This window comes from Canis lupus, chromosome 25 (assembly GCF_011100685.1).
Source record: "Canis lupus familiaris isolate Mischka breed German Shepherd chromosome 25, alternate assembly UU_Cfam_GSD_1.0, whole genome shotgun sequence".
NCBI classification, from domain to species: domain Eukaryota; kingdom Metazoa; phylum Chordata; class Mammalia; order Carnivora; family Canidae; genus Canis; species Canis lupus.
The window spans coordinates 22,735,723-22,749,662 of NC_049246.1; the positions used below are offsets into that span (position 1 = coordinate 22,735,723).

The following is a 13,940-nucleotide window of genomic DNA, read 5'->3' on the forward strand; positions in this document are numbered from 1 at the left end:
TAGAGCAGAAGGAGAGAGAATCTCCAGCTGACTTCCCCACCTAGCATGAAGCCTGACATGGGGCTCAGTCCCACCACCCTGATATGACCTGAGCCAAAATCAAGAGTCAGATGCTTTACTGACTGAACCACCCAGGTGCCCCAAGCTGTTTTTAAGAAGAGTTCATTGGTGCTAACAAGGATGCCTAGATTTGTACTTCATTGATTGGTCAGGGGTAATGGTCACTAGACAAAAGTTCACTTTCATCAGTCTTTCTCTTTCTTGCTGACTTTTAAAATGTTGGCAGTTTGGCCCTGTTCAGAGGTTTAGAAAACAGGATGTACAAGGCAGTTCCTCTGAAATGGCTGCTCCAGCTCTATTTTAAAAATGGCTCTACTTATATATCATTTTTCACAATGGGAGTTACTTCAAAGTGTATTACTTTTTCTAGCAGGGATAGGTACTTTTTTGTAAGCTAGCTTTTCTTAGGAAGTTTTATACCTCCAACCATACGCAAAGTTATAGAAGAACGAGTATGGTTTTTAAGATTTTAGGACAAATCTATCATTTGTTTTAAAAAATTAGCTTGAATGTACCCATCAAGAATCATTGAAGATAGCTTTGTACTTCAAGAATACCTATTTTTCTTTGTGAATTTAGCATTTCAGTACTCTTGTCTCAGATCTCTAAGAACAGTTTGTGAAAATAAAAAACTCCCCCGTATGTTTAAATATTTTCTTGTTACTCCAGTGATATTTTTGGGGAGGCAATTGATGTGACACTCACATAAAATAACATAAAAAAGTAAGAAATGCCCACTAGAATGTCATTTGGCTTTAATAAATCATGATGCAGTGTACGTTAAATATGTGAGGAAATTTAGATGTTCAGTACAGCATAATTAAATACATTTACTAACAAAACTTTGTTTTGGCATGCAATGACACTTTTGTTTGTGATATAAAGTTAAAGTGATTTAACTTTTATTTTATAAGTAAGATCAAATTATAGAATGATAAAATAATAATAATACCCAAAAGATGTGGAAACATTTGCTACATAAAGTGTCTGAGAAAAGAAGCAATAGTTAATAATATGGAGTACTGAGTGTTATTTACATGGAGCCTGAGAGCGGAGATACAAGGGAATGATTCCTTGTTCTTTCACAAAGAGGGTAAATGTTGCCATTTGCATGGCATTCCAATTTCATATTTAAACTGCTTTAAGCCATATATATTTAAAATAGAAGCAAAGGAAATCTTATAAGCAATTCTTTAGAAAATTGTAAATATCATGAAATGTCACCAAAACATAATTTTACATATATAAATTTAATTCTAGGTAGGTAAATTTATATTGAGAGAATAAAAATAATAATTACATTTATCAGTACTCCAATGTGCCAGAAACTATTCTAGGAGCTATTCATGGGTTACTTCTCAGTTTCTTAGCCACCTTGATAGAGGATATTATTCTCAAACAATGCAGTACAGGTGAATACTTCTGCCACAGAGATTTAGTTTCACATTCTATGTTTGTGAGCAGTATTAGCCTTTTAATAAAGGCTCAAGGCATTTCTAGCTGTGTATAATTCACAAGGTTTGCCTGATAATTGAAGTAAAAGATGGGAACAAACTTGAATGTAAAAGAGCGTTTTTATTTATTCATTATTTCTCTTTGATCCTCATAGTAATAAGTTACTTTAAATTATAGAACTAAGTTCACACTACACTATTCTATCTCATGTTTTTAGCTGACTACAAACTTAGCTCATCACTTGCTTCCAGCTTGAAATTGTTGTCATTTCTTATTGTTTTATATTTTGGCAGAATCAGTCAGAAGACTATCAGCCTAGCAGAAAGATATGACCAATTGCTTTAAAAATAAATGATACTAGACTGAATCAAGAAAGAAGAACCTTCATTAAAACTGTAGAAAAAAACCCTCATCAGTCTCTCCATATTGCTCTTGACAATGCCTGAGAGAGAGTTATATAATATTTTTATTTTCAGAGCCAACCAATCTCTTTTAACTTAGACTGCAGGATGAAGAGAGTAATAACATTTTCAGATAGCTCGTAAATTTAGTGTGAGTGAACTGAATTATTTCTTTCTTTTAGAAATTGTTGTCCTGTTCTTTTCTTTGGACTGATTTCATCAGAATTAACAGAGAAAAAAATTTACTATGTATTCTGGTCCTGTAGATTCACCTGCTCTTAATTAATAATGTATGTGAACTAATGTCATAATAAAGCAAAGCTGACTCCGATTTTTATTCAACTTTTTAAAGTATCAGAAGGACCATTGCAATGTGATTTTTCTGGTAAAATTGATCAAGGCTACTCTTTTACTACTTAGATTATTTCTAAAGAGTTGAAAATATCCAGTGAAATTAAATATTTAGAATATTAACTTTTTACTGTATTTCCTTTGGATTCACTTGAAAATGTATTAGGGGAAAAAAAGCAGAGCATTTCATTCAACAGTTTTCATTTTGTTTTTCAAAGTACATTAGTGCTGAAAAAACAAAATCAGAGTATGATATTATGTTCCAGTGACCAGACACAAAGAACATTTCAAAATATTGACTAGTAATATATCAGAAAATATCTAAAAGGTATTGAAATTATTGGAACTAAATACATAGAGAGTCAACATTCAAGTTCCAAGTTAGATTTCAGTGATGACAAATACCTGCTTCTCTTTCAGTTGTCCACTCTGGGCACAACTGCCACTTGTCCACTTCATCACCATGATCTGTTCTTTTTTTTTATGGGTACTTGGCTTTTATTCAAAGTCTCTTTTGCATGTAAGTGGTAGCTATTCTAAAGCTGTTGATACAGGAAGAAAGTGTGTGACGGTGGGTAGCACTCAAAGAAACTTGAAAACTAAATATTCAAATGAGGAAAATAGGAAAACTATGGGATGCCCATGAAGGTATGAAATGCCATTTGCAAGGTTCAGAGCATTTATCATGGGTTTAATCTGAACATCAGTTTTTTCCATGCACTTAATGTCCAAACTTTCAACAAGAGGCATTGCATAAAGAAAATAATAAATTCAGTTCTATATATTATATTCCACAAATGAAGAAAAGCCACATAGTGATTTGGGGAATTATTGCTAACTATCAATTATATGTTAAAATTATATTAATATCCACATCATCTGGCCATTACTATGGATAGAGAAATAAATGATTTTCTGGAACATATCATTATTTATCTAATAGTTTTGTGAATTCCAGAGTCACACTAAGGGAAAAAAATAAAACCTTACACTTTCAGGTAACTTCCGTGAGAAATCTAGGACTCTAATAAGAGTTTAAGATACATTTTTTTCTTTTTGATACCTTTATTCTCAAAAATATATTAGTTCCTTTAAGTAGCTAGAATAGCAGAACTACCACATTGATTACAATGCAGAAATGATTTTGTTTAAAACAGGAGTGGGCATTTCCCTGCTGGTGTAGTTGCTGCCCTGGGCTCTTCTTGCATACTCCCTGCAGTTCTCTGCACTGCTGTCTTCCCTTTGCCTGCCTTCTCACCTTTTCTTCTCCTCCTTCTCTGTAGTCCTTTTCCAACCTTTGCATCTTTTCTCCCTTTTACTTTCTGCTCATTCTTTATTTCTTATTCTTTTTTTTCTCTTCTTATCTCTTCATTTCTTTCTCTTCCCTTTCTTTCTGTCTTCCCTTCCCGTTTTCCTTACCTTATATTTGGGCCACATTTTTTCTCTTTCTTTAGTGGCCACCCTTGATGCCTCTTTTCTTTCTTTTTCATTTTTCCTCATATACGGAATCCATACATGAAGCAACAGAAATTCAGAAAGGCTAAGATAGTTCCTGCCTTGAAGGGAACGTTCTATGAGATGGAAAAGAAAGCTATGAATGAAAACCTCCGCAGTGCAAAACCTGTCCTCTCTGGTGAGCTCCTTGAGGGTAGAGATGGAGTCTTAATTCATTTCAGTAACTGTGTTGCCTGTAGTGCCCAGCCAGTGCTGTGGACACTGTCATACTCTACCTGGATCCCCGAGTCTTCTCTGTGGCACCCACCCCCTCTCCATGAGTGGGTGTTACCTGCTGCATTCTCAGGAAGACCACTTTTGGCCAATCTAGTCCTTATGCCCTCCAAATCATGGATGTTCCAGTTGCCTTAAGGGGGTACTAGAATCCAAGTTTAAATGTGAAGTTATGTTTTTTTTTTAATAGAATTTTATTTATTCATGAGGGACTCAGAGACAGAGAGAGAGGCAGAAACACAGGCAGAGGGAGAAGCAGGCTCCATGCAGGGAGCCCAGCGCGGGACTCGATCCACGGTCTCCAGGATCAGGCCCTGGGCTGAAGGTGGCGCTAAACCGCTGAGCCACTGGGGCTTCCCTGAAGTTCTGTTTTGAACATGAGGAATGACCATATCAATTTTAATTGACAGCTCTTATGCATCGACTCTCACAAAATTGGTTTCATTATAGGGATCTAACATGTGCTTTGGACCCTCGCTGTTGTCTTTGTCTGTACATTGCTATCAGATAGGAAGTTGTTGCTGTAGAAAGTGAGGGATATTTGGATGAGACATCCAAATTTCTGTGGAACTAGGCCTAAGCTCCACTCCAGCTGACACCAATCCTTGCTTTGCGCCTTCCCCAGCCCTGCTCTCCTCACTCCTTTTCTTGGGAGTACTGCTTCCCTTCCCCTCAGTCTGTGCCTCAGAGTCAGGTTCTCCTTCTTTTCTCCCTTTTCTCCCTATATTACTCCCTTTAGAGTACCCCCCCTGGAGGCATACCACATGTATGCCATTAAGTATTGAATGAATGACTGGAACATGATATTACAAAGGAAGGATTAGAGAAAGCCTCACAGAGGTAGTCGTCTTTGAACTGGGTATGAGTTTTCCTATCCGACCTCTTTTTCTGTTCTCTTCTGTATTCAGAAACTGAACCAGTAAAGCAATTTCAGAAGATCTACAATACATTTTTTCCATCTAAAAATTTAGCATGCTTTAAGTTACAGAAAAATTTAGTGGAAAGTCGCGAGTTCCCATATCTCCACCTCTTCCCAAATTTCTCCTATTATTAGCATCTTGGATTCTTGAGCATTTGTTATCATTCATGAGCCATTATTGATACATTATTATTAACTAAAGCCCATACCTTACAGAAAGGCTCACTCTTTTGTTGTGCATTCAGTGGGTTTTGTAAATGTATAATAACATATCTATTGGGACAATATGGGACAGAATAATTTCATTGCCCCCAAAAACCTTTGTATTCCATCTGTTCATTCCTTCAGTTCTCCACTCTAAACTTATTAGGCAACCACTGATCTCTTTGCTGTCTCTATAGTTTGCCTTTTTCAGAATGTCCTATAGTTGGAATTATACAGTATATATGTACCTTTTCAAATTGGCTTCTTTCACTTAGCAATAACCATTTATGGTTCCTCCATGACTTTTTGTAACTTAGTATCTCATTTCTTTTTGTTGCTGAATAGTACTTCAATGTATGGATCTGCCTCTGTTTTGTAACCTTTCATTTGCTGAAAGCACCTTGATTGATTCCAAGTTTTAGTAATTATGAATAAAGCTGCTATAAACATCCATGTGCAGGTTTTTGTGTGGACATGGATTTTTAACGTATTTGGATAAATGCCAAGGAGTGTGATTGCTGGATTGTACAGTAAGAGTATGTTTAGTTTTGTAGGAGATTTCCAAACTGTCTTCCAGAGTGTCTACCATTTTGCATTCCCATGATCAATGAATGAGAATTCCTGATGCTCCACATCTTTGACAGCATTTGTGATTGTTAGTGTTTTGGGTTCAGCCATTCTAATGGGAGTATAGTGGTATCTTATTTCAATTTACAGTTCTTTAATGACTTTTGATGTTGAACATCTTTTCAAATGAATTTGCCATCTGTAAATATTTTTTGGTGAGGTGTCTGTTCAGATCATTTACCAATTTTTTTTTAATTGAGTTGATTTCTTATTTTTGAGTTTTAAAAGTTCTTTAAATATTTTAGATACTAGCCTCTTAATAGATATGTTTTGCAAATATTTTCTTCTAGTCTGTGGCATGTCTTTTTAATTTCTTTTTTAAAAAGATTTTATTTATTCATAAGAGACACAGAGATAGAGAGGCAGAGACATAGGCAGAGAGAGAAGCAGGCTCCATGCATGGAGCCCTATGTGGGACTCGATCCCAGAACCCCAGGATCATGCCCTGAGCAGGAAGGCAGACGCTTAACTGCTGAGGCACCCAAGTGTCCCTCTTTTTATTTCTTTGTCTTTCTTTGGGCAGAATTTTTTAATTTTAATGACATCCAATTTACAGTATTTTTTTTCATGGTTCATGCTTTTGGTGTTGTATCAAAAAAAGTAATCACCAACAGCAAACCCAGAGTCACCTAGATTTTCTCTTATGTCATTTTATAGGAGTTTTATTGTTTTTGCATTTTATATTTAGGTCTGTAATCCATTTTGAGTTAATGGTTAAAGTTTGTGAACGGTATAAATGTATTCAAGATTTTTTTTTTTTTTGCATGTGGATGTGCATTTGTTTGAATACCATTTGTGGAAAAGAGTTTGGATTGCCTTTGCTCCTTTGTCAAAGATCAGGTGACTGTACTTGTGTCAGTGTATGCCTGCGATTTCTGTTCTGTACCATTAATGGATTTCTCTATTCTTTTGTTAGTACACATTGTCATGATTATTATAGCATTATAATAGATCTTAAAGTCTGTTGCTGTTCATCTCATTCACTATTGCGATTCTTTTTTTAAAGACATATTTATTGAGTGCAAATCATATATTCTAGGGCTACAGCAGCGATTAGAATAGATAAAAAAAACTTATACTCATGGAGTTTACTTTTTAGTGGGGATACTGTGTGTACATACACATATAGACCCTTAATGTTAAATAATAAATGCATGCATGAAAATACAAAAGTAAAGGCATATTGCAGATTATAAAACTCCTGATTGAACGTTAGTATATAAAAACATGTTTGTGTACACATAGTCATGTGTATTTGAAAGTGAAAAAGCTATGTACTTGACTGTTTTCAGCAGAGGATATCTTTACCAAACCCTAATTTCATAATAACCACTAATAATTATCTTTTTTCAATTCTAGTCTTTTCCTTGATTGCTCAGTATTTTATTAAGAAAGAATATTGAGACATATTGCAGTGTGGGATATTACCTAGAAAAATGTTTGCTGTAGAATAAATGATTAGAAGGGATTTTTAAAGAGCAAAATAGTGGAAAGCTGTTCATAAGAATGCAGGGATAAGAGCAGATGTTTGGGATGTTTGGTGATGGTCCTAACACAGATAATTTGACCCTGTATCCCAGGAAAGCCATAAGGAGTGTGCTGATAAGATTCAGCAATAGGCAGAGAATCATTTTAGTGATGTTAAGGTTTAATATCAAGAAAGCTAGTGTTGGGCTAATCCACTTGTGAGTCCTGGAACAAAATAAATAAATATTAGCAAAATAAGAGAAAAATTAAATGACTAATGATGTCACTATAGGAATAAAGAGAAAATCTACTTTTTTTGTAAGGTACTGTATAAAAGTAGAATGGCAAAATTTGGTGAGACTCTCATTTTGGAAATTGATGATAAGTCTGTTTATTTGGTAATCTAAAGTTATAGTAAGTTGCAAATGAGCTACTTTGTAGTTGTCACATTTAATTTGAGATGAAGGGGAAACTAATAATGTATATTTTTTGGAAGGTTATGTAGACTTGGGGAACCCCGTTTATACTAAATCATCAGAGATTAATGAACTATGCCTATGCTCCATCTGGTTCAGAGCTCAGGATAATGTCTTAGCCTGCTCAATACAATCTGTGAAAAATATAAGCACTTACATCAATTATGTGAAGAGAGAAAACTGAGTAATGAAGTCTTTTCATGACATTTCCATGTTTTCTTTCAACTGCTAGATACCTGAGTTTTTTATTTGTTTATGTTTTGTTTTCAGTGTTCAATTTTAGGCATGAGAAAGTAATACATATATTATTGTATATTTCTCTCAAATTCTGCATTGCAAAAACCTATATAAATATATGAATCAGAGCAATTTTATGTCCATTTTGAAGCATAGACAGTTATCTTCAGTGAAGTAACAAAATGTATTATTGGGTTATCAATAATATGTTACTACATAATATTAAGTTTAAGAACCACTATTAAAGGAGACTTGAATATTCTTTTCTATCGATAGTTGAAGTTAGCTTTGAGGTAGAAAATTCCAAGAAATCCTAGGGTCTCTCACAAAGAAGAGGCAATCAGGGAACAAAAGTTACTGACTTTTGTGCCTATAATATTCCAAGCACCAGGATGATTTTTTTGGATCATTCTTATTACATAAATTATCTAACTAATCCTAACAGCAATCCTATGAAGTATATGTTAATATCCACGTTTATCAGATGAAAGGATTTGAGACCTATAGTATTAAAAAGATGTTGCTGAAATACTCTTAGCAACTTAAAATAAGTTTTACAGGGGCATCTGGGTGGCTCAGTCCGTTAACCATCTGACTTCGGCTCAGATCATGATCTCAGGGTCCTGGGGTCAGGGTCCCCTATTGGCCTGGTGTAGAGATCCACACTCAGCAGGGAGTTTGTCCTTCTCCCTTTCCCTCTGCCCGACCCCCACTCCTGCTGTCTCTCAAATAAATAAGTAAAATCTTAAAAAAGGCCAGTGCCTGGGACAGTGGGGAAGCTGTGCCCACAGCTGCCGGCTGCGCGGCCAGATGAGGGGGCGATGGAACTGGAGCTCGAGCTGCTGCTGCCGGAGGCCCAGGAGAGTATGGAGGCGGCACAGAGCTACCGGTGGGAGCTGGGCCAGAGGCTGCAGGGGCTGCAGGAGGCATGGAGGCAGATCAAAGAGAGTGCATCACAGACAAGAGATGTCCTCAAACAGCATTTTAATGATTTAAAGGGATCTCTTGGGAAGCTTCTGGATGAGCGAAGGTAACCACAAGAGGTGGATACCATTGAACAGGAAACCATTAAACCTCTAGATGACTGCCAGAAGCTCATAGAGCATGGAAGTTAATACTGCAGAGGACTTAGTCCAAGAAGGGGAGATTGCCATTCTTGGTGGCATAGGAGAACAGAATGAAAAACTATGGAACTCTACCAAAAAGGCCTCACACATTCAGTTGGACAGCTTACCAGAAGTGCCTTTACTGGTTGATGTGCCTTGTTTGTCTGCTCAGTTGGATGACGCAATTCTGAACATAGTGAAAGACCACATTTTCAAGGATGGAACGGTAGCATCTCGCCCACCAGTACAGATAGAAGAACTAATAGAGAAACCTGGAGGCATCATTGTTCGATGGTGTAAGGTGGATGACGACTTTACAGCCCAGGATTACAGGCTCCAGTTCTGCAAATGCACTTCAAATCATTTTGAAGATGTATATGTAGGCTCTGAAACTGAGTTCATTGTGTTGCACATAGACCCCAACATTATCAGTTCAGAGTTTGTGCCCGAGGAGATGGCTGACAGGAGTGGAGTCCTTGGAGTGTCCCCCAGATGGGTCACTCCACATTGGTGCCTCATGAGTGGACAGCTGGTTTTGAGGGGTACAGCTTGAGTAGTCAAAGAAATATAGCCCTCCGGAATGATTCTGAGTCCTTGGGTGTGCTCTACTCCAGTGCTCCAACTTATTTCTGTGGGAAGACATTGACATTCAGAGTTGAGACTGTGGGACAGCCAGACAGAAGAGACAGTATAGGAGTGTGTGCAGAAAAACAGAATGGATATGATTCTCTGTAGCGTGATCAAGCAGTGTGCATTAGTACAAATGGTGCAGTTTTTGTAAATTGAAAAGAAATGACTAATCAGTTGCCAGCAGTTACTTCTGGGTCCATTGTCACATTTGACATAGAAGTGTGACTCTAGGATCCACCAATAATAACGAAGGAGGAAACTTCAAGCTTAGGGTAACTATTAGCTCAAATAACAGAGAAGTGGTTTTTGATTGGTTGCTTGAGCAGTCCTGTGGTTCTCTTTATTTTGGATGCTCTTTTTTCTATCCTGGATGGAAAGTGTTGGTATTCTAGATTTTTGAGTGATTGGCTATGGTTTTACAGAGTTTTAAACGTAGCTGTCCCCAGCTCAGTTTAATTGTAATTGGTTTAAAAAAAACTGTTAGATTCATCTCGTAGTTAAGTCATTGGAAGTGGAAATGGTTTACTGGATTTATTTTGGAATATTTTAGCAATAAGAGATTTGACTATTATGGACAACACTGTAGTATAGTCAGCCTTCCTTGTAGCATAGTGTTGATTGAAATATCAGCATCACGATAAAAAATGAAATTGGCTTTTAAAGTATGAGGAGATACAGAAAGCCCTATATCCTTCCACTGTGTACTTCTTGGAAAGTTGATTGTTAGAACAGAAAAACTTAACGTTATCTGATTAGATTTATATCTTCTAAGGATCCAAGGCCATGTAAAACTCTAGGATCAAACAGTAGGAAGAGACCAGCGAGACACCAGAGTTCTATAATATACATTCACTTGTGTGCTCTCCACCTGAGTGGTGAATATGCTGTCCATATTCAAGTATTTGTCAGCAGTATTGAATTTTATCTCATGTTCAGTAATCTTTAAGGCCCAAAAGCATGATAATTTTTGTGTTTTTAAAAATTACTGAGCAGGTGTCTACAATAGGCAAAGTATTTTCTTTTTCCTTTCCTTGCAGTTTGATTCATGATAGGCTAGAGGATTTTTACAGGGTGGAACTACTTATGAAAGTAGTATGTACAGCAATAGCCATTCACATATATGTAATATGCACTTGTGCATACCCAGCCTCAGTGATATGTATGTTACTACTCATAGGGTATGAGCTACATACAGTCCAGTTTAATGTCAGTTTTATAAATGGTCTTCTGGTGGACCAAACAAATAGAGGGTAAATACTTGACCTATTTTTTTTAAAACTTAAATTTGTTTAAAATATTTATTTGAAGGACTTATTTAGTATGTAAAAATGATTATCTTAACTTGCTATACCAGCCTGCAGATTTTTTTTTTAATGTGAAATTTTTTCCCTTCATTTTTAACAGTAGAGATGTGGAAAAGCAAATTTGATATTTTTGTAAGATAATTTATTTGGGGATTCAAATTCCCTGTTAGACAATCATGACCTTTTTCCCTTGCCTTTTTATATATAAGTAAGTTGTCTTTCATTTGTTTAGTGATTATTAAGAAGATGTGCTAGAATGTAGTTGCCTCGTCCAGCAGTCTGAAACAAAATAAAAAACTAAAAGTTAAAAAAAATCTTAAAAAAGAATTATGAACATAATTTGATGCCTAAAAATTTATCCACATATTTACTTACAAATTAAACATTTTAGTTATATTTCCTTTACAATTCTCAAACACAGGGGTGCTTGGGTGGCTCAGTTTGTTAAACATCTGCCTTTGGCTCAGGTCATGATCTCAGGGTCCTGAGATCCAGCTGGGCCTTGGGCTCCCTATGTAGGAGTCTGCTTTGACCTCTCCCTCTGCCCCTCCCCCCACTCATGCTTGCACACACACTCTCTCAAATAAATAAATAAAATCTTAAAAAAAGTTCTCAAGCACAAATGTATTTCCCATTACAGTGTCTTGAAACTCAGAAATATGCACCTCTCCTTAGGAGCATAAAAGAAATTCTTGCAGTTTCTAAATATTGACTGAAACTTATAATATCATGTTTTTGTTACATGTATATAACTATAAAACTCATAAACTCTTTATACTTTTTATGAAACTATTAAATCAAAGGAATATATAAATTAATATTGAGTAACATATCAATATTATTAAAATTAAAAATGTTAAAACTAGATTTTGCACAAATGACATCTTTACTTATAATATGAAATATACCATCTGTTAGCTTAATTTTTTTCATGTAAATACTAATATGTCCCTTCATTATTCAGTTCTACTCATGAACTTTCATTTTCAGAGTAAATCCCAATATCTGATAGTCTTTTTTCTTTTTTTCTTTTTTTAAAATTTTTAAAAATTTTTATTTATTTATGATAGTCACAGAGAGAGAGAGAGAGAGAGAGAGGCAGAGACATAGGCAGAGGGAGAAGCAGGCTCCATGCACCGGGAGCCCGACGTGGGATTCGATCCTGGGTCTCCAGGATCGCGCCCTGGGCCAAAGGCAGGCGCTAAACCGCTGCGCCACCCAGGGATCCCTATCTGATAGTCTTTAACACAGTTATATCTTTACATGCTTCATTCTTACCATTCTCTAGTATTACAAGAGTACTAGTAGCTTTAACAGATGGTATCATAATCGCCAACAAAAGGACTGATACTTTACCACACTACTTGATTATATAGTGGATATATAAGTAGTCTATAATATCTTTATATTATTATTTGCATTTTAATCTAAATGAAAATGGAACATTAAAAATTTTTATAAAATGCTATATACCCCCAGTAATACATGTTGGAATTTTCAAATTTCTAAGAACTATAGTCATCCATGGCTAGAATGGACTACCTTGAGCAGTGTTCATTTTGGTCCCTTCTAGAAGGTATAGAAACATGTGTTTTGGATTCTTTAAGACTCCACTTGGTCTTGAAGATCCACTAGATTATTCCTGGGATTCAGATAAAGCTGTTATACTCATGGTAACAGTTTATTACAAAAAAGGATACAGATTATAGTTGGCAAAGAAAAAAGACACATGGGGTGCAGTCTAGGAGAAACCAGATCCAAGCTCCCAAGGTTCCCCTCCTAGTGGAATTCACAAGAACTCACTTAATGTTCCCAACAATGGTGTATGACAACACGTGTGAAGTTTCATCACTTACCTGAGTCAACACTTACCAAGTCTTTGTGCCCAGTTTATGTTTAGGGTCAGTCATCTGAGCATTTAGTGACTACATGATTGACTTCAGCTATTCAGACTCTGGCCCCGATTCTGCAACTCCTTCTTCCCTATCCCTACTGACACACACTGACTGAAATAGGCATTCATCCACCATAAATCAAATTGTTAGGATAAAGTTTTCTGGTCAGATTGGTACAGCATGGCTTCAGGCATTCAAAACCACTCTTATTAGGCATAATATCCCAAGGTCTCAGAGATTGTATCCAAAAAGTTAGTCAGGGGTCAGCCCTGAAGACAGGCCTTTCTTTGGGATGTGGAGGATTAAAGCAACTCAGGCCTCCTGAGTTAACCCTTTCCTGCTGGTTTGAAAACATTTTTGATTCAATTATCTGCAGTCACAAAAATTCACCAACTATTAGGCACATAGAATGTGTCAGTCCCTATCCAAACGTTACCATATATTTTTTCCTCAACAAAAACAATATTAGACCCATTTACTGATGAGGCAGATGATAATCAGCTAATTTAATTTCTTCATATGATATGGCTAATAAATATTACAGCTGGTATTTAAACGAAGTCGTATTTGATTTTATGACCTTGCAATTTCTACTGCTCCATCCATTATATATTCTGGGTTAAAATTAGGCTTTAATAGTCTACAAGATAAATATCTTATAAAGGAATAAGAACTACAGTCAACGAATGCAATATATGTTGCCACTGTTTGGTTTAAGCACCCATGCCACCTGGCATTAGTCATCATTCCTCTATACTTGCTCAGTTTGGAATAATCAATATACCAAATAGAAAATGACTACCGCAAAAAGGCTCTGTCTTAAAATTCCTTAGCCCCCTTACTGAAGCTGATTCTTTATGTACGTAATATTTCTTAAAATATATGTTGGTGTTGGGAGGAAAAAGTTTTGCTCTACCCTTCTAAATTCTTAGACTGGTCCAATGACCAAATTAACGCAGGACAGACAACAGGAGAAAAACAAATTTAATTATGTTTGTGCAGGGCATCTCTAAAGATACTGAGACCCAAAAACAAGTCGGATAATTGAAGTTTATATGCCATTCTACAGGAAGGAATAAG

The 13,940-nt window shown here is 36.1% G+C and overlaps 1 protein-coding gene and 1 pseudogene across 1 annotated transcript in view; both read left to right on the forward strand.

The window, feature by feature from the left end:
- Nucleotides 1-13,940, forward strand: part of GALNTL6 (polypeptide N-acetylgalactosaminyltransferase like 6) — a 1,157,792-nt gene that overhangs the window by 48,103 nt on the left and 1,095,749 nt on the right. The gene's annotated exons all lie outside the window — the stretch shown is intronic.
- LOC100684482 lies at nucleotides 8,744-10,053 on the forward strand (annotated as a pseudogene).